General features: G+C 38.3%; 1 long non-coding RNA gene across 1 annotated transcript; it reads left to right on the top strand.

Annotated features, from left to right (window-relative positions):
- The first annotated feature begins 257 nt into the window (after positions 1-257).
- LOC139117339 (uncharacterized) lies at positions 258-20419 on the top strand. Its single transcript, XR_011548501.1, has 3 exons — positions 258-349; positions 3004-3143; positions 19928-20419. It is a non-coding gene; the product is annotated as an uncharacterized lncRNA (long non-coding RNA).
- Positions 20420-20495: the final 76 nt, after the last annotated feature.

Below are 20495 nucleotides of genomic sequence, written 5' to 3'. Positions count from 1 at the left end.
AAGTTATTGCGGAATAAAGACAGAAAATGTAAAAAAATAGCACTCAGAAACATATGGACCTAAAAGATACAGTAAATACTAATCAAAGTGGGGTGAATTTGGCGAGATTTGAGATTTCCGGGGAGATTCCTGCAGTGGCCAAGGCCAGAGCGATCGCCACCCTCGGCAGCGGCAGCTTGGGCTGTCGATATCGGTACATTATTGAGAACGCATGCGCAGAGCAATCTCGGACTGTGACCTTATGTGACCTCCTGCGCCCTTCGACGGAACTGGAAGGAAGGCGAAAACTGCTCAACTGTTGCCGAACGCCAGAGAACAGCGGTATATTTGTTAGCATTAGAGCACACAGGTAAGTAAAATGCTATCGTCATTTATAGAGTTACAGTAATAGGTGGTCTTATCGTTGTTTTTGTTTGGGGAACAAAACTGCAGCCAGTGTACAGTCCCCCACTCAGGCCACTGTGCACTGCACCAGTCGTGCATCCATATTGTGAATTTACCACTGGACTGGCAAGAGGATCGTGCATGGCAATGCATGATATGGATTGGTCTCGCAATTTATCATCCGTTTTTCTCGTCAACGAGAGGTGAACAACTTGGATGAATTGGTGATTCATTGTTTTGAAAATGGAATGAGGTATTATTCTTTAATTATTGTGTTAAATAAAAAATGCCAACTTCAAAATGGACTTTGAACTCTCTCATTTACTGTTTGATTTCACAACCTTTGTTGAGTGATTACAATGCACGGCAGCAATTCTGTAACTCTTACACTTGTTACATTTAATTGCAGTGTGCACAAAACTTGAAAAAAATTAAAGTTTAACCTCTGTTGAAGGTAAACAGTCTCGATGACCTTTAATATTATAGACCAACAATATGAAAATTGTGAAAATGTACTTTGCCCAGCAAAAATTACATTGTAAATAAAAAGTTGCACAAGAAACTACTGGTGTTTCCTGACTAGTGATTGAGGGACTATGCTGCAGCGAACAAAACTGAAAGCACGGTGTACTGATGGAGGGACTAAGTGCCCTGAATGTGTATGGAGGTAACAAATCTATGGGCACTATTATAGAAGTGGTAATCATAATACATTGGAGTTACTGCCGCAATTATAAACTACTGTGCCTTGTCTATGGCAGGTATGACATCATCAGTTTGGCATGATACCACTTATCAGAGACCAGGAGATTCCTTGCCTGTGCACGTATGTAATAGCGCCCTCAATTGCACCTGATAGCCTGCTCACATACACACTCATGTTCAGTTCTGTTCTCCTATACCTGTGATCATTTCCATGGAGTACACTATATTGTACTTGTCAGTGAATCAATGAACACCTCAGAATGGTGAACAGATGTCTGTTTTGTTTATTGAAGACAAATACTTGAGGTGAGTCTGTCCAGGTCTAATAATCTCAATTTACAGCCATGGTACTAAGGGGAAATTTGACTTTGACTTTGTACTAGATGTTGTTCTTATTATCATGGTATATCAGAGGTGTACACCAGAGCCATGGAGGTACCGGTAGTTTGAAGGGACTGTTCCATGCATTCCACTGGAATTTGAATACAACCTGTTCTATTTTTTATAAAATTTCAGGTGGTACCATTATCATCCTCAAACCTACTTTAGCCGCAATAAACTGAACATATATTTAAATTTGAATTTTTTCAATAATGTTAAGGTGTCTATTTCCCAACATGCCAAAGGTTAGACTGAAAGATCCATCAGCTCAGAACAGCTCAGGTCAGCTTGTGTCTGAAAGGGCTGAGCGATCCGAGGGATCTTTCAGTCTCGCCTAAGTTTTGCTTAATTTGCTCAAAGGAGGACGTTAGAAAAAATATCTTAGAACAATAGAATCTGCATAAAAATTGATGCAAAATCCATTATGTGGATTTACCTGCATTCTCTAGTTTGTGTGGCATTAGGCTGTCGTTGAGGGAGACTGATAGATGGAAGTGTCATACAAGCCTAGCGCCTTTGGCTTTCTGCAACTTGGTCAAAGTTCATGAAAAGCTTGCTTTGCGTTTGGGACAGTACTTGAACCCTGAATATGTTTCTTCCCTTCTTGTAACATGGAGAATTCTTCAAACAATGAATGTATCATTGGCTGTACATTGTATGGTTGAGCCTGAGTTTGAATCAATTCTGATTCAACTGACAGTGATCGTGACCGACAGCTTGAGTCTGAAAGTTCTGATGGTGAGCTTTGTTTGGAAAATGAAGCTGTGCTAAACAGCGATGATATGCTGCCAACTAACTTCTTATCAATTGTTCTTACCAGTCATTCTTATCATATAGTGAATGTGGTCAATGTGGTCAAACGTCAGACATTTTCAAGGTGTTCATAATTACCGTGATTTGGTGAAGATTGGCAAGTCTACAGAATATCTAGTGAGGTCAAGCTGCATGAATACACACAATCCCCCCTGCTAGCTATTTTTTGCCCTAATATTGTCAAAAGTATGCAAATGAGCTAAAAAATCCCATATTTGGTCAAGAATCTTCTTTATAACCACTGATCAGACACTGGTAATGTCTCACTTCCCAGGTTACCATTGTTTGTCATTTCATCCAGGATAGCATCAACAAGGAGATTATCCCCTTACCAAAAATTTAGGGGGTTTCACAGTTCATGTATTCTACTTGTATCTCTAAGGTGTGACTGGCACCATTTCAGGGGCGCTGGGCGTACACTCTCTTCATATGAAGAGAGTGTACTGGTACGTTGGCAGGGAGGTCAATAATGATAGTGTCCTCGTTGTAGTGTTTCTTATGACATCCACATTACGTTTGAACCAACAACAACAACACAATAGTTATGTTCGTTGAATTTCATTGGTCAACAAAAACATGACTAATAAGCGTAAACAACAATACAAACAACAACAACCAGATGTCTGGGTACCCTGTGGTATCAGTTTTCTGTTTTTTCTCATTGTCTATGGTTTTCGAAACTATCTTTATATTGGCTTACACTACACATTTCATTCACAGCTGTTTTTGAGGTAGAATTCAACGACCATGCATGACAGATATTAAGAAGAGGCAGACAGATGAAAAAATGAGAAAGAATAAAAAGAAAAACCCTACTAAGAAAACTGCAGACAACTAAAATGGAGCAGCACAACTTCAAGGTAAGTACTGGGTTTGATATAACAACTAGTTCACTATACCAGTTAAATTATTTTACTGGGAGTACGATGGTTTGTAATTTTAAGAAGGGTAATTTTTGGCTGAGCCAAATTCATAAATGTGATCAATCAACCATTTCCCAGTAATCCCATAATGCATTGCAATGGCTATATCAAACACCGTATATTATACACACTCAAAACTACGAAAACATACTAATTTATGTTGTACAACGGATTACCACAGAAGATGACACAAATTTGCAATACCAAATAATGCCCCGTATACAATCTAACCATCAGCAACGAAAATATAGGTCAGAGTGTAACCTGCCATAGAGTTCTATGAGTAACGTACCCTGCGTGTACCCTACGGCTTAAAAGTTGTATGAGTAACATACACTTTGTATACCCTAGCTCGCACTGCATCATGGATCCGGTAAAAGAACCATTGATTGACTCAGAATGTTGTTTTCTGAGCACTGTTTTTGAAATCCAATTGTGCCTGTTACTGTGTATTTCTGAGGGTATTAGCACTCTTTTTGGTGAGCATATTTTGATGTCCATTTGAACCATTGAATGTCTTGTACTTTTACGATTCTGATTTTTAGCTATGATTTTTAGTCAGCAATGGTCATCTTGCCAAAAAGTGCTATCTACAACTGAAGAAGTGAGTCTTAAAACACTTTAACTGATGGTAACTTTAGAGTTAGAGTTGTGACTTTCCAAGATTAGAAACTAGATATTTCACAAGGGCTAATAATTTAATGGTCAAAATAAAACAAAAATGAATAATTTGATGAACAAAGTCACTTGACCAATTATATTCTAGTTGTTAGTGTCTTTAAGTGAAAGACTTTTCCAAAAATAAAATATTTTTACTTTTTTAATAAAGAATACAGTGTACTGTATGAATTTGAGTATTTACGTTCAGATATACAACAATGTTACAATTCTATTCAAATATGCCCAAGAGATCAGTTTTCAGCAGTACATTTTATTTTTCAATCTTGTTATATCATGTCGAATTTGATAATACTAAAATACTAAAATTATCAATGGCATACCTTGAACATAGGCATAGGAACGGGGGGGGTTGGGGGGTTGGGGGGGTTGGCAAAGATATACTTTTGCCCCCCCCCAAACTTTTACAAATACACATTGACTACGGCTAGCTTTCCCAACTATTGCTGAGTGTTATGTAGGGAGTTAAACAAACAACTGGAGTTAAGGCGCCGTAAAATAAATTCTTTGATTGCCGTCCGCGTGCGGGTAGGTTGTTTTGGACGAAATCTGAAAAACAAACACAGATCGTATGATAGAAAATACGGTGGGATGTGCCCTTCCTTGTTCGCGATGTCGCAGTAATTTACTTTAATGTCGCAAAAACGCAAATGTCGTATGGTTTCCATACAAATCAGATTACCTATCTTAAAGGGGTACATCAACCGCTGTATGTAAAGTGTACATGTGCACCTCCTGTTGTAGCGGACTGCAGTGTACCGTAAGTGAAGATCAATCGACCGTTTCACAAGTTGATTTCTCCCTCAAAGTTTTCAAATCGGTGGAAGTGCGTAAAATCTTTTTGGTCTCCATACAAGACGGATCAAAAACAATTCTTGACTGGTTTAGCTTCGAATAAGGAACGGAACTGAATTTCCATCAGCTTTTCCACGATCCGCGATTGATCACGATGTTGGATCTGCACCGTGGCAAGCAGGTACCGCCGGTGAAAATGTTCTGTGTCGTTGTTGAATGCTCCAAATAGTTCGTACGTGGTGGAAGTTGCCCTTACTTTGAACATTTTTTTCTGCTAAAAAACGATTTGGAATTTTATAAGTCCGGATTAGAATTCAGTTTTCAAAATAGCAATGGCCATTCGGCATTGCTGTCTTGACAAGCAGAATATTTAGCATTTTAGTATGCAATAGCGTCAGTTTTGTGTCATTAATATGCAAAAATACCTATTAGTCCGCATTTTCGGCAAGAACGATGATATCAAAACCTGCTAGTGTTATAATGAATACAAAAACTCACACTAATTCCTATGAATTTATGGCTCAGACTACAACTGAGCTGCAACAACGACCGCGCATGAAAAGATTTGTCCGAATTTCAGGCAGCGGTGTCTGAAGTCGCGCGTGCAGCTATATTTAGTAACAAACCTGACATCGCGATCAGCGCTATTGGAATTCGGCTAAAAAAATAGTTGATACACAAAATTCAGAATAAATAGCCTTTAAAGTTACAGCTAATGGAGCATTTAACTCAACAGAAACAGTGCTCAGGACTAGTATTTATTTGACACTTAAAAGGAGGATTTGTACTCGAGGCTGTTATGATTTGTTCAGCTACCCACTCTTCTTACTGTAAAAATTGTAATTTTATGGAAGAGATAGTAGTTTCACCTTTTACCAAGATGTTTAGCATTTGTTTTCTGAGTGACAACTACATACTTTGTTATACTCAGTAACTTTTGCAGTTTTATATTTGGAATTTTCAGGTTTTGCAAGAACACCTTTTTGTTCTAAGCTTACCCCAACATGTTGAAATACATAGTGTACAGTTGTCAAAACAACTGTTACTACTCGTTTTTCTCCTATTATCTCATTACCTCATCTTGGCCTGCTTTTACTCATGGACTCGTCTTAGCTTGCTGAGAGGTGCTGGTAATCTTCGATTGACTACACGAGATGTTCAGAGTTCGTTGGTACTACATAAACTTTATTTCTCGGTAGACAAGCTTGACAGCTGCCATCGCACAAGATACGCTTCTCCAATTGTCTGTCCTCCTGCCCTGTCTGTTGTATTTTTCTCTCTTGTCCTTTGTATTCCCTTTCCCGTATTATTTAGAATGGGATTTAAATGTTATGTTTAAGGCTTGGTGTGGATCATATGATAGATATGAATTAAAGATGGAAATATACGTCCAATCGTAAACATCAATACAGATCTCGATCTTAAATGTACATGTCATAATTAATATACAAATGTCACTTAGACACGTTGCAAAATTGAAGCCATTGCGTAAACGGTGAAGTTCTTATGTTCCTTCATTAGGTGTTGATTCAAATATATTTTGTTTTCTTCAAAACTTCGTAAACATCGTCGTAATACGTAATTTGCATCTTTTACATTTGTCGCAAATATGCTTTTTATTCATAATTGAGATCTTGTTATTTTAATAGTTTTACTCTTGCCTATGACTACCTAGTGCATAAACCTCCGTCAGAGACAAACTATAGATCTGCGTAACACAACCAGTTGATTACTATCACACTGTACATGTGGTACACTAGGGCCTATGTACTGGTATAGTGTTTATTGCCATTGTTTATTATGGAATTTTTGTTCAGACTCACAGTCACCTAACTCTAAGTATGCTTGTTGTACTTATACAAATATAACCTGTGTTTCCAAGCATTGCTTTCAACGTGCTTAATGAAGAGCATAAAAAACACTGCATTGTAAATGTAACAGATGATTTTTCATACTTGTGACCCATAAACCGATGGGAAAGTTAAAGTTTATGCGATTGATCTATGTTGTGTGTTTGTTTTGTTTTTTTTGCTGGCTGGCTGGTAGGTTTTTCAAAAATCCAAGGACGGCAAACAAAGAATTTTCTTTACACGGCCTAACATTAAAACACAAATATTGAGACATTGCCGTATGTGAAAGTAGTGGTGCTTTCATTACATTTTTTACTATTTAGATTGATTTTGGCCTGTTTTAATTATTTAAATTTATTCGTGTATGATTTAATATTTTAATTTATTCATATATGCAAATTTTAGATCGTAATTCATTCATCACCAGAATTTAGGTTACCTTTGCCCCCCAACCGTGAAGTGCTTCCTATGCCCCTGTTGAAATTTCTTCAAAGTGCATGGGAGAACACTGTTTCTAATTTCATGGACAACGTTACTGATATCTTAAAAATTCAGATATGTAACTAAAATTTGCCTATGCAAATCTCTACAAACTGCAGGAGGAAATAGTGTTTTCAATGCATCTTTTATTTTGTATCTTGGCCCTTTTATACTTATCGGAGCCAAAGGGGATAGGGTGCTGTTAGTCATAAAAGAGTGCAAAAATATCAATAAATTCATGATTATGTAAAATTAGTGTACAGTGATAAAACATTTTAATATTTCTATCATATTGTATACTTTAAAGTATCCAACTGCACTCTATTCTTGCTGAATTGTGTAGGCAATGGTTCTGCTACAGAATAAAAGGATGCGTTCTACAGACTAAGTACGCCCAAGAGATCACGTGATTGCGGTACAAACCAACTCACAAACGCGTATGGAAATACACATTCATCTATGCGCATTTACACCCGTGGGTTGTTTGGCCTATTGGCTCTTGTGGCCGCACCCAATGAATGTTAATGACGACGGACAACCCCTGTTGCAAGTTTCATGAGCTAATTTTGAATTGCATAACCCAAATAAATCAGATATACTGCCTTTTAAATGGGCTTAGGTCAAAAATGGCCTCAATGCTCAATCCGGCATTGTTTCTTGACGGCCCAGGCTTTATATTTTGCATAGCTTAGGGTTATAAAACAAGTTAGGTTTGATACTTGACCAATTGACCAGCCCTAATTTGATAGAAATTTTGGAAATCAAGAAGCAGCAGTGAAGGAAACGTGAGCCATTCAAAGACCTGTGCACTGCTTTGATGATTATAGTCTGTCCCCTTCCAATTACTTTCTATTCAGAGAAACTGTGGAGGCAGTACTGTGACCGCTCATCAAGTTACTGTGTAATGCTACAGCTGTTACTGTATTGACAATATTTTGAGGATATTTACTGCGAAAACGTGAATTTGGCATAGATATTGATGATCATTCAGGATTTCAGTGCAGTATGTGTACTTTTAAAAGGTATAAAACCATGACAGAAATATTAAATTTTTATCAACAATACTCATCTTCATTTTAATAAGAGGGCCTGTAATACAACTACATGAATTTGGCATTAATACTGATTGTCATTCAGGATTTTAGTGCAGGAGGGTTCTTTTGTAAGGAAACAAATAATAGAAATAAAATTTTTATCAACTGTATTCATGATCATATATTCATTGAAGTTTTTAAACTCTAGCAATGATTAAAAGGGCCTTATCCCGTGATCAATTCATGTATTTTATGATTCAATCTCAGATATGTAACTGAAAACTATATGCTTCATAGTACATAAGGGGCACATTTTCAAAAATGCATTTTATTTTGTACCCTGACAATGTTCTGTATCTGGGCCTGACACACTTTGCTCCCTCCCGCACAAAGCCAAGTCAGCAATCTTAACTTGGTATACCTTTTTTCATCAACGCCACGATAGAAACACAGTCACCAATTCACAACATTAATGTGCATTTTCTCAATCATGGTATTCATAATGTTAGTGTGTACACTCTTCATGCATTGGGTCAATTTGTGATGACTTTCATTATCAAAAATAGCGTCAATGATGACACTGTGCTCCTCAGTGCATTTAGCGGTAGGGATGCAGTGTTTTGCCCAGAGTGCGTTCTTGCGTCTTTTGACGCAAAATTAGCAACAATGTCCCGCAAAAATACCGGACATGGGTCACAGGGACGCACTAAAATCAGGGCTAGAATTGTAAGTCCAGCGTCCACAGACAGACTACATTTTTAGCTATTAAATTACACACTTGATAGCCCGTACAGTTATTGCTTCTCTATTGAGAAAATGAAACATTTAAAATTTAGTCTATTTTTTTCGTCACAATGTAAACACTTTTGAAAAATCAGTTAGTCTGTTACAGTCTACGATTCATGGTATGAGCAAGGCGATGTGCGTCCACTCGGCCCTGCAGCCTTGGGGACAAAAATCAAATGCCGGGCCACGTACGATCCCAATAACCACAATGATTTCGGAAGCGGAAGGCTTGTAAAAAGAACAACTAACTTTTCACAAAGCAAATTTTATTGACCAACAACTTGAAATGAAACGTTTACATGTAAATATATGCTAGTACAGTGAAGTACGGAGAATCAAATTTTCAGTCACTATACTAGCCCGGGCACATGGCATCACACGGAATTGACTGCACGTGTATTTGGTGTACTGGAAGCTCATGACTTCATCTAAAAATATCATCAACCCCCCATTTTTTGTTGAAACACTATATCCCTGACTTTCAAAGTAGTAATTTGCCTTAAATTTCCCCAGAAGGAGTCTCATAAAACTCTCCGATCGTCTGCAAGCCAGCCCACCTAGAGATCGAGGTCACGCTGAATTCGTTATATAGTCAAGACCCCCTAGCTCGATTGTAGCTGATCTTAACAAGAACCACCTAGCTTGTCAAAACAGCGTTATGGCTATGTGCTATTGCTATCATAATGATCAAGGAGTTTTCCCACATATTTGTTTTCAAACTATATTTTTGCAATTTTCAGGGAAAAATGTCAGTCATTGGAGCAATTATAAAAAGAAGAGAACTTTATAGCAGTAATAAAAAAACAGGTTACAATGTGCATCAAACTATTGTCTTCAACTACTTCTAGTTCTGGAGTCATAAGTGTAATGAAACATTCTTCTTTATTTCTGTTAAACACATGTAATGCAGGATTCCCGTAAAAGAAAAATGCGCATGAAATTGATTTTATCATGATGATGTCTTTTTTACAATTCAAAACTGTAAATATAACCAGTTAAAATGACTTTGTCACAAACCATTATAGGAGACGTCCAGCAATCTTAATTTTACAATGAATGTATGTATTCATGATATCAATTTTTTGATGGAAAACAACAGCCCTACATGTTTACAATACCTTTCTGCCTTGGTGACTTGACTTTGCTTTGCGTTCTTCGCTCACACATTGACCCCCATTGTAACTTAGTGTCCCCCTATTTTAACAATCATGGGACACTGTGTCCCACCTTTACAATTCCTGGGCAAAACACTGAGGATGCAAGGAGAGAGGTTTGGGGAATGTTGCTGAGAAAGATGCGAAGAAAGGGTTGAAATGTGAAACTGTAATAAAACCTATTGATTTTTTAGCAGTGAGCGTCCAGCTTGGTAAACATGCCATCTTGTAAATGAAGGCAAAAAACATAATTTTCACATGTCCACCAAACTTGGAATTTGCATAGATGTACATAGATCATCCAAATTGATTTATCTGCAAGATTTTGTATGTTCCTTGCTACAAAATTCTGACCCTATTGAATTATAACAGGAAAACATGCACGCATGATTGGACAGTGTGGACTGTGTATTGGATGCACTACATCTGCCGTGATGATGGATTGCCAGACGACCACACTGCATCAAAGAACTGTAGTTTAAAACGAAAATATAATTCTAAACAAGTCATTGACAATGACATAGTAATAGGAGTATTAGTCTTGATGGGGCAGGGAAATGTGGTCATTAAGAAGTATCACTGGATTGATATGTTGAGATCTATGGGCACATAGGTCTATGTCGTTGTTCCCAATTTGAAACACATGAGGCATGTCTAAGTTATTGTTCTAAATTGGGAAAAAAGATCAGACCTGTAGCTGTATTGGCTAGCCAAGAAATACATATGCGCATAATAAATGAGGTACAAGATATGACATCTTAAGGTCTAATATCCTATCAAAATTGAAGGGTATAGAACTTGTGGTTACTGAGATATGCATATATATATGTATAATCAAGGTCAAAGGTCATTGAGGTCACGTGACATTTTGAAAAAAAAATGTATTGCTAATAAATCCCTATATGCCAAAAATCAGACCTCTACCTCTATTCGCTTGCCCAGAATTAGATATGTGCATAATAAATGAGGTACAGCGTGTTTGTCATAAGGTCTCCCATCCTACTAAATATAAAGGACATAGCACTTGTGGGACTTATTTATTGACATAAACGTATATTTTAGGTAAAAAATCAAGTTCACATGACATTTTGTCAAAAAATTTCTATCCTATAGTTATCCCTATATACGAAAAATCAGACATCCAGCTCTATTGGCTTGCTCAGAATTAGATATGCACATAATTAATGAGGTACAGTATGTGGCGTCATGAGGTCTCCCATCATACCAGATATGAAGGGTGTGGCACTTGTGGTTACTGAGTTATGGACAAATATGTATATTTGAGGTCAAAGGTCATTGAGGTCACGTGACATGTCAAAAAAAAAATTGTATTGCTAAGTTATCCCTATATACCAAAAATCAGACCTCTAGCTTCATTGGCTCGCTCAAAATTAGATATGTGCATTTAATAAGGTATAATACCGTATGTGGCGTCATCCCATCATACCATATATGAAGGGTGTAGCACTTGTGGTTACTGAGTTATGGACAAATACGTATATTTGAGGTCAAAGGTCACCAATGTCACGTGACATTTTGTCAAAATGTCTGAGATATCTGTGTGAAAGGATGGACGAACGGATGGACGAACGGACACAATGACCCGGACACCATGACCCTATCTATAAGCCCCTGGACTTCATCCGTGGGGACTAAAAACTGTGTCACTGCATCCTTTTTGCCCTAGAATACGATGAGAAACTAAATTTTTATTTTTCTTGGCCTTATACATGGGCGTCTACGGAGAACTGACTTATACATAGGAGTCTATGGAGAACTGCCTTTACATGGGAGTCTATGGAGGACTGCCTTATACCTGGGAGTCTATGGAGAACTGCCTTATACATGGGAGTCTATGGAGGTGTAAACTAAAAAGTCCTCCAAGTCTAACACGGCCAAATTTGATCGCATTGTGAAACAAATCGACGTGCATCTGTATGGGGTAGGGTACTATCCTTGTGCAAAGTTTGAAAGAAATTGACCAGGGCATGTCTCAGTCTGATGTCTGCGTGAACGGACGGACGGACGTACGCACGCACGCACGGACAGACGAACATGACCATATCTATAAGTCCCCCAGACTTCGTGGGGACTGACAATCTTTCTTCATGTCATTGATGGCCTTGATTTTCTTTGGATATTGACTGGACACATTTATTAAAGACGTCACTTTAGCTTGTCAATGACAGTGAAATGATTTTTTGCAGAAACTTGATCGGTCCAGCCAAGTACACATGCTTACTCATAACAGCTGGACTGCGATGATCACAACATTGTTTTGTGATATTCCGATACAAAATTAAAATAATTTTATTAATATGTCGCATTGACTATAAAGTTGCAAATGTTTCCTTGGGTGTTGAAACATGATGTTACAAATCAACACACCAAACAGCAATGTTCATGTAAGAACAACCTGCTTGATTTCCATGGACTTTCTGGTCCGCCCATCACACTGTTATGTCTGTTTCCCCTCTAGCTTCCGAAAATTCTTGGTAAATTTACAAATTCAGTCTCAAAAGTTTTAGCCCAGATATATTTTCATTTGATATTTTGATATCATCAAGAAATGTCTGGTGATGTTCACTTCTAGGTCATTAAACTGGTGGAATCTACAAAAACATTAAAATCATTCAGAATCACATAATTTCTTGTATAAGTTATAGCAGTTTGAAAGTAGGCCGAATGGAAGTCAATCAAGCTGAATACCATTTAAATTGGAAGGCAGCAAAATGCCATTTAAATTGGAAGGCAGCAAAATTACCTTTCACCTATTGGACCACCCTAGGTAGTTTCTTGTGAACCATGATTGCGTAATTAGGGGGTCTTCATGCATGACATCACATGATGAGATGACCTAGACTTGACCTTTCAGATAACCTCAGTTTTTCTCCTTTTCCTTTGTATTATGACTCCATTTGTGAAAGTTTCCTTTGAAGTAATGGTTTTTACTATCAAACTGAGTAGTTGCAGGCCAAATTTTGATACAGCAAAGTACGGTAGTAAAACTTTCGATAGACTCAAGGACGACCCAGGACTCACAGAGGCAAAGCAGGCTTCAATGTATCATGGACGTTACGTTCATGATGTATTGTAGTATCGAACAGCAACAGTGTTTGTTTTACGTACCAGGAAATTTGTAACTTTGTAGAAAGGAGAGTAAAGTGTTTCAATACATTGCAACTTTGTAGGAAGGAGGGTAAACTGTTTCAACATCTCACAACATTTTATTGTTAGGTGTAGTTTTCTGTTGAGGAGGTGTAAGAATTCAATAGCCACTACATTAGCCAAACAGGAATTTTTGTAGCCATTTTTAACTTTCTTTTGCATTTGGCGAATAGGTAGCGGGAGCCCTGGATGCCAATACAGCTCATCTCAGAACCGGACATACTTATATACACACAAGATTTGGCAACACCCTGACAATTAAATAATCTTCAACAGCACTGATTTACATTTACAAATTATTGTATGTGAAGTAATTCTCCAATTGCAGATATTATGACAAGCATAGCATTACACGATGGTCCAGAATGTTTATCGACAAAGTTCACTCAAAATGTACTTTGAAAACGATAGTATTTTGACAGCTGTTACCGCGGCTACTTACTATAAAAAGTCTGTTGAAAAAGAGTACTAAATATCGTTGTTTTTCAGGTCAACAAGTGATTGAATCAAAAACATGTGTCATGAAACAGTAAAACAACAACTAATAAATATGTAACTTTTCTCAAGAGTAACTTGAAACGCCTCGCCTGAAAGAAAATTTCATCCCGTTTCACAGAAACTGACTGCGTAGTGCGTATTCGAGCGCCACAGCAATGAACCAACGGTCGAGGAATCCCCACGAAAATTGCTCACACTACGTACTCGTCCAAAACATTGATTGATCACTTTTTAGCTGCATGATTCACTTGCCAAAAATATTTTTATTTTGTAGATAAATAATTGAATTTCTAATTTTTTTATTTCGTTTGTTAATGAAAAGTCATTTTAATGTTTTTATATGCTTTAAAAATTTCAAAACCCGCTAAAAAGCGACTATTTGGCCAAAATTCAAACGAAAAACACGAAAACCAAGCTCGAATCATGGGCTATTTCTGTATGGATACTCTCAGTCTCTACTCTTGCCGATGCACGATTTTTGCACCGAAATTTTTCACTCATTTTCGTTGGTATGACTTTGAAACTCCAGGAAGCGATTGAGAAGAAAGGGTTACCTTGAATTATTGAGTTTTTGCTGATAATTTGCCAAATTAAATGAGAAAAAACACTACGAAAATTTCCACACGCTTACACACTGAGTGTTTCAGAGGCCTTTCATGTTCGTGTGGTACAACATTAGCCCTGCGTACGATGCTGTGTGTTCCGCTACAGCTAATCGCCCCGCTCACCACAGTCCTGCAAAGACCCGTACGTAGGGTCGGTGACTTCAAATCCATTTTGGGACTTGACGTAAAAAGCCAAATTACTGCCGAAATTCAGCGTTCTTGGGCCCAAGTCGTATCCCAGCCTACCTCAGCTACTCGATCGCTTCCAAAAATGCCAGTCTAGACACAGCATCGTACGCAGGGCTAGCGAGAGAGTTGCCGACATCAACGGAGATTTACGAGAAGTGAATAGAAGACTGGCATTTTTGGAAGCGAATCGAGTAGCTGAGGTAGGCTGGGATACGACTTGAGCCCAAGAATGCTGAATTTCGGCAGTAATTTGGCTTTTTACGTCAAGTCCCAAAATGGATTTGAAGTCACCGACCCTACGTACGGGTCTTTGCAGGACTGTGGTGAGCGGGGCGATTAGCTGTAGCGGAACACACAGCATCGTACGCAGGGCTACAAAAACATGTGATCATGGAGGTAGTAGGAGACTGAGGTTTCTTGCACGGTCGCGCCGATGAAATGGGAAGCTGAAATTTTCGCTCGTAATTTTGCAAATGAAATCGTAAATCACTCAAAACTTCGTATTTTTTTTTTTACATATTTGAAACCCATGAGGAACGTAATTCATTCTCCCCTGCACAGTAAAAAGGAGATCGAAACGACATGCATGTCAGACAAAGACCAAACGCAAGATGTCCATCCACATCCACCAATCTCGTAATTTACACCGACAGAGCAAAAACAATTTGATCGAGCATAGAAGTTCTATCGCATTTTCATGTAAGCCAATACACTCACACGTACGCTCTAAGTTCAATTATAATGTCAATCCAACACGATACTATTTTCGCTGATAGTGAGTGTGCAGCGCTGGTATGCTGTAGTCGTTAGATAACACTGATCACGTGGTGTGACAAAATAGTTTTACGGAAGTTGTTGATGGAAGTGACGTCAACTTTGCTTCTCCCAACTCTATAAGCTTCCTCAGTTACGTATTCGTCGCTAAAAAATTATCACCATTATGTGGTAATTTAGAGAAAGCAAGGCACAAGTTTTATTTTGGTTCTGAGGTGAATGTGAGTATATTATTCTGAAGTGTGAGGTATGTAATTGTCTCGAAACTGACATTGTACAAGCAGAAGTACTGGCTCGTACTTTCATATTACGAGTGACGTATGCAAGCTATAAGTCACACATGCCTTTTGACCTAATTTTTTTATGAATACGCCTAGGACTATGTTGTATTCCATGGATGAAAGATTTTTGTTTATGTGAAAGGATTTTACGACAAACGAACGCTTAGACACATTTTCTGTGTATATTCGAAACTCGGAAGTAGGAGCGGGTGTGAACTTCGTATGATTATTTTTTTGGTCGTGAGAGCGGGTTCAGTGCAGTGCGGAGGAATACTTTTAGGCTTTGACTTTCGGACGAGTCTGTACGTACGGGTCAAGACTGGAGACGACGCGACACTCTCTGACTTATTATACGCCACGATGGTAGACTTTTTTGCAGACGTCGATTGTAACATTAAGCTGTTAAAGAAGAACCAAAGAAGAGGTTGCAATGTCCGAACATCAAGGAAGAGACGTCGATTGGTTGTAATGCACTTGAACCTACCGCCGTTGTAAATCTTTTTACTTTCTTCGAATTCGAAAGTGCAATGATTTCACAGACATAAAACCTGCGTGGCTCGCGAGCATAGGCGTAGGAACCGGGGGGGCAGGGGGGGCGGCCGCCCCCCAATGCTGAAGTTGGGGGGCAAAGGTATACTTTTGCCCCCCAACTTTTACAAATACACATTGACTACGGCTAGCTGTCCCACCTATTGGAGAGCTATGTAGGGAGTTAAACAAACAACTGGAGTTAAGGTGCCGTAAAATAAATTTTTTGTTTGCCGTCCCCGTGCGGGTAGGTTTTTGGACGAAATCTGAAAACAAACAGATCGTATGATCGAAAATACGGCGGGATGTGCCCTTCCTTTGTTTGCGATGTCGCAGTAATCATGAGTAATTTACTTTATGTCGTAAAAAACGCAAATGTCGTACGATCGTTTCCATACAAATCAGATTACCTATCTTAAAGGGGTATATCAACCGCTGTACGTAAAGTGTACATGTGCACCTCCTGTTGTAGCGGACTGCAGTGTACCGTAAGTGAAGATCAATCGACCGTTTCACAAGTTAATTCTCCCTCAAAGTTTTCAAATCGGCGGAAGTGCGTAAAATCTTCAAAAATAACTATTAGTCCGCATTTCGGCAAGAACGATGATATCAAAACCTGCTAGTGTTATAATGAATACAAAAACTCACACTAATTCCTATGAATTTATGGCTCAGACTACAACTGAGCTGCAACAACGACCGCGCATGAAAAAAATTGTAAGAATTTCAGGCAGCGGTGTCTGAAGTCGCGCGTGCAGCTATATTTAGTAACAAACCTGACATCGCGATCAGCGCTATTGGAATTCGGCTAAAAAATAGATAATACACAAAATTCAGAATAAATAGCCTTTAAAGTTACAGCTAATGGAGCATTTAACTCAACAGAAACAGTGATCAGGACTAGTATTTATTTGACACTTAAAAGGAGGATTTGTACTCGAGGCTGTTATGATTTGTTCAGCTACCCACTCTTCTTACTGTAAAAATTGTAATTTTATGGAAGGGATAGTAGTTTCACCTTTTACCAAGATGTTTAGCATTTGTTTTCTGAGTGACAACTACATACTTTGTTATACTCAGTAACTTTTGCAGTTTTATATTTGGAATTTTCAGGTTTTGCAAGAACACCTTTTTGTTCTAAGCTTACCCCAACATGTTGAAATACATAGTGTACAGTTGTCAAAACAACTGTTTGTTACTACTCGTTTTTCTCCTATTATCTCATTACCTCATCTTGGCCTGCTTTTACTCATGGACTCGTCTTAGCTTGCTGAGAGGTGCTGGTAATCTTCGATTGACTACACGAGATGTTCAGAGTTCGTTGGTACTACATAGACTTTATTTCTCGGTAGACAAGCTTGACAGCTGCCATCGCCCAAGACACGCTTCTCCAATTGTCTGTCCTCCTGCCCTGTCTGTTGTATTTTTCTCTTGTCCTTTGTATTCCCTTTCCGTATTATTTTAGAACGGGATTTAAACGTTATGTTTAAGGCTTGGTTTGGATCATATGATATAGATATGAATTAAAGATGGAAATATACGTCCAATCGTAAACATCAATACAGATCTCGATTTTAATGTACATGTCATAATTAATATACAAATGTCACTTAGACACGTTGCAAAATTGAAGCCATTGCGTAAACGGTGAAGTTCTTATGTTCCTTCATTAGGTGTTGATTCAAATATATTTTGTTTTCTTCAAAACTTGGTAAAATCGTCGTAATACGTAATTTGCATCTTTAACATTTGTTGCAAACATGCTTTTTATTCATAATTGAGATCTTGTTATTTTAATAGTTTTACTCTTGCCTATGACTACCTAGTGCATAAACCTATAGACAAACTATAGATCTGCGTAACACAACCACTTGATTACTATCACACTGTACATGTGGTACATTAGGGCCTATGTACTGGTATAGTGTTTATTGCCATTGTTTATCATGGAATTTTTGTTCAGGCTCACAGTCATCTAACTCTGAGTATGCTTGTTGTACTTATATACAAATATAACCTTTGTTTCCAAGCATTGCTTTCAACGTGCTTAATGAAGAGTATAAGAAACACTGCATTGTAAATGTAACAGATGATTTTTCATACTTGTGACCCATAAACCGATGGGAAAGTTAAAGTTTATGCGATTGATCTATGTTGTGTGTTTGGTTTTTTTTGCTGGCTGGCTTGTAGGTTTTTCAAAAATCCAAGGACAGCAAACAAAGAATTTTCTTTACACGGCCTAATACATAAAAACACAAATATTGAGACATTGCCGTATCTGAAAGTAGTGGTGCTTTCATTACATTTTTTACTATTTAGATTGATTTTGGCCTGTTTTAATTATTTCAATTTATTCGTGTATGATTTAATATTTTAATTTATTCATATATGCAAATTTTAGATCGTAATTCATTCATCACCAGAATATAGGTTACCTTTGCCCCCCCAACCGTGAAGTGCTTCCTACGCCCCTGGCGAGCCCAGCTCGCGAGTCAGCTTATGACCTCGAAATAATCTGATCATCACATTATGTTAATCACAGTGTACAATGAATAATATGAAGGATTTTATGAGTTGGCGGGTGTTTTTGTGGCACCCGTGTGTACCTCATGTTGTACAGTCTATTTGAAAATGACCTCTACTCACAATGATTTTAAAGATTAACATTTTTCTGACCTCGCATTCAACTTCAAGTTTTGAAAAAGCACATTATCGGAACCACACTGTTATTGGTGTGTATTGTTGAGAATACGGCCCCGCCTATTGAATAATGGTATAGTCAAGTCACTGTGGGGTCAATATTCCTGTTTGTCATCGCGGAACTTGCAGAAGCCATACAAGATATCGATGCTCGATACTTCTATATTCAATTCGTTCGTTCGCGCTCCTGAACAACAAAAAACATCACTCAAAACCAACTCATCACATTCCAAACTTACCTAGCTACACTCAGTTCGGTAGATAAGTTCCAGGCATCAGTCGTAGTATAAATGCTGACGTCGATTTGTCGACGTCAATGAAGTCGGCGTCGACGTAATAATGTATTTTTACAAATATATTTATTTATTTGGCGTTAATTAGAGGAAAATCACATCAGAGGGTGGATGACGTATGTATTACAATATCCCGGGTAGGCTAAACTGGCCGTTTTGTTTATCGCTATTATTGCCTACTCCCACCGTACCGCCCATCGTCTGTAACTTGCACGCGATGTTTGCACACGAACGAACGCCCAATGCCAGTCACTCAGAGTGGTCGGTTTTCTTGCTACCCAAGTTGAAATATATGCAATTATGAATGTCATTTTTGAAAATTCACTAATGCATGCAATACCAATTACGATGAACCCACAATTTATTGTTGTTGAGATTTTGTCAACAGTGTTATAAATATAGTGCTACTAGGGCCTACCCACGTGAAAGACGTTTTGAACTCGTTCCCGTACTTGCTATATTCAAGCTGAAATCAGTCAAGTCATTACGTGTTTATTTCGCATATTTGCTATATTTTAGCACCCGTACTCAGAACCCCTCTTTGACATTCTGTTTGGCATGTTTCTACGTTCATTTCGAATCCTATTTTGTCTTTTTTTTTCAACGCTCAGTTCGACGCTGTTTTTGTTTTTCCACGCTCAGCTTGACGCTCACTTTGTCGATTTTGGGACCTGCATTACATCACTCGTACTTTGAAAGTACGGCACATTACGTCACTCGTACTTCGCTCGTACGAGCTTGTAGGTCTGCTCGTAGTTCGTCCGTTTTGAGACGATGAGATAAATGGAAGTGTTGAAAGACACTAATAAATTGTACTTCAATCCTAACTTATTGATTTTTCATAGTCAACATCTACTAGATCTTTAGTTGTCAAAATTTCAATCCCACAATATTTAACAACTTTTCAGAGACATGGAAGAAGACAAAGAGAATACATTGAATCGCCCAGCTGCCACAGCAGTTCATGCAAGTCTCTCCTACACAAAATACCCAGCTTCACATCACCCACTCCAGGGCCAGCCTGCAACAGAGCACGCAGTGAATCCTGGGATACATCCATCTGCATCACAACAGTACCATTTATCAGCTGAATTGCAAACATCAAATGATGTAACATTGAATCAATCACAACCTCAGATACATCAAGTCCAATCTCCTGCAGACCATGATCCTCGACTCATATTTCAGCATGAACAACACTTACCTGCTAGCACTAGGGCAAGACCAGTTTCTGAAATGCCATCCCAGAATATCCAACAACCTCATCCATCTCTGGGATTTGGGGCACATACATTGGCTCAGAATAGATTCATTAATGAGTCACATCAACAAATGCCATCACCAGAAGTCCAGCAATCACTGCAGGGAATGGACATGACAAGTCAAGGACATGATCAATCAACCAACCATTCTCTGGACAGCAATCCTACATGATTGCTCGACAGAGCATTCAACAATCATACTTACCATCACAAC

Source organism: Ptychodera flava, chromosome 18 (assembly GCF_041260155.1).
Source record: "Ptychodera flava strain L36383 chromosome 18, AS_Pfla_20210202, whole genome shotgun sequence".
Classification (NCBI taxonomy): domain Eukaryota; kingdom Metazoa; phylum Hemichordata; class Enteropneusta; family Ptychoderidae; genus Ptychodera; species Ptychodera flava.
Note: the sequence above shows the minus strand (reverse complement) of the source record. Positions and strands in the feature narration are given on the sequence as shown.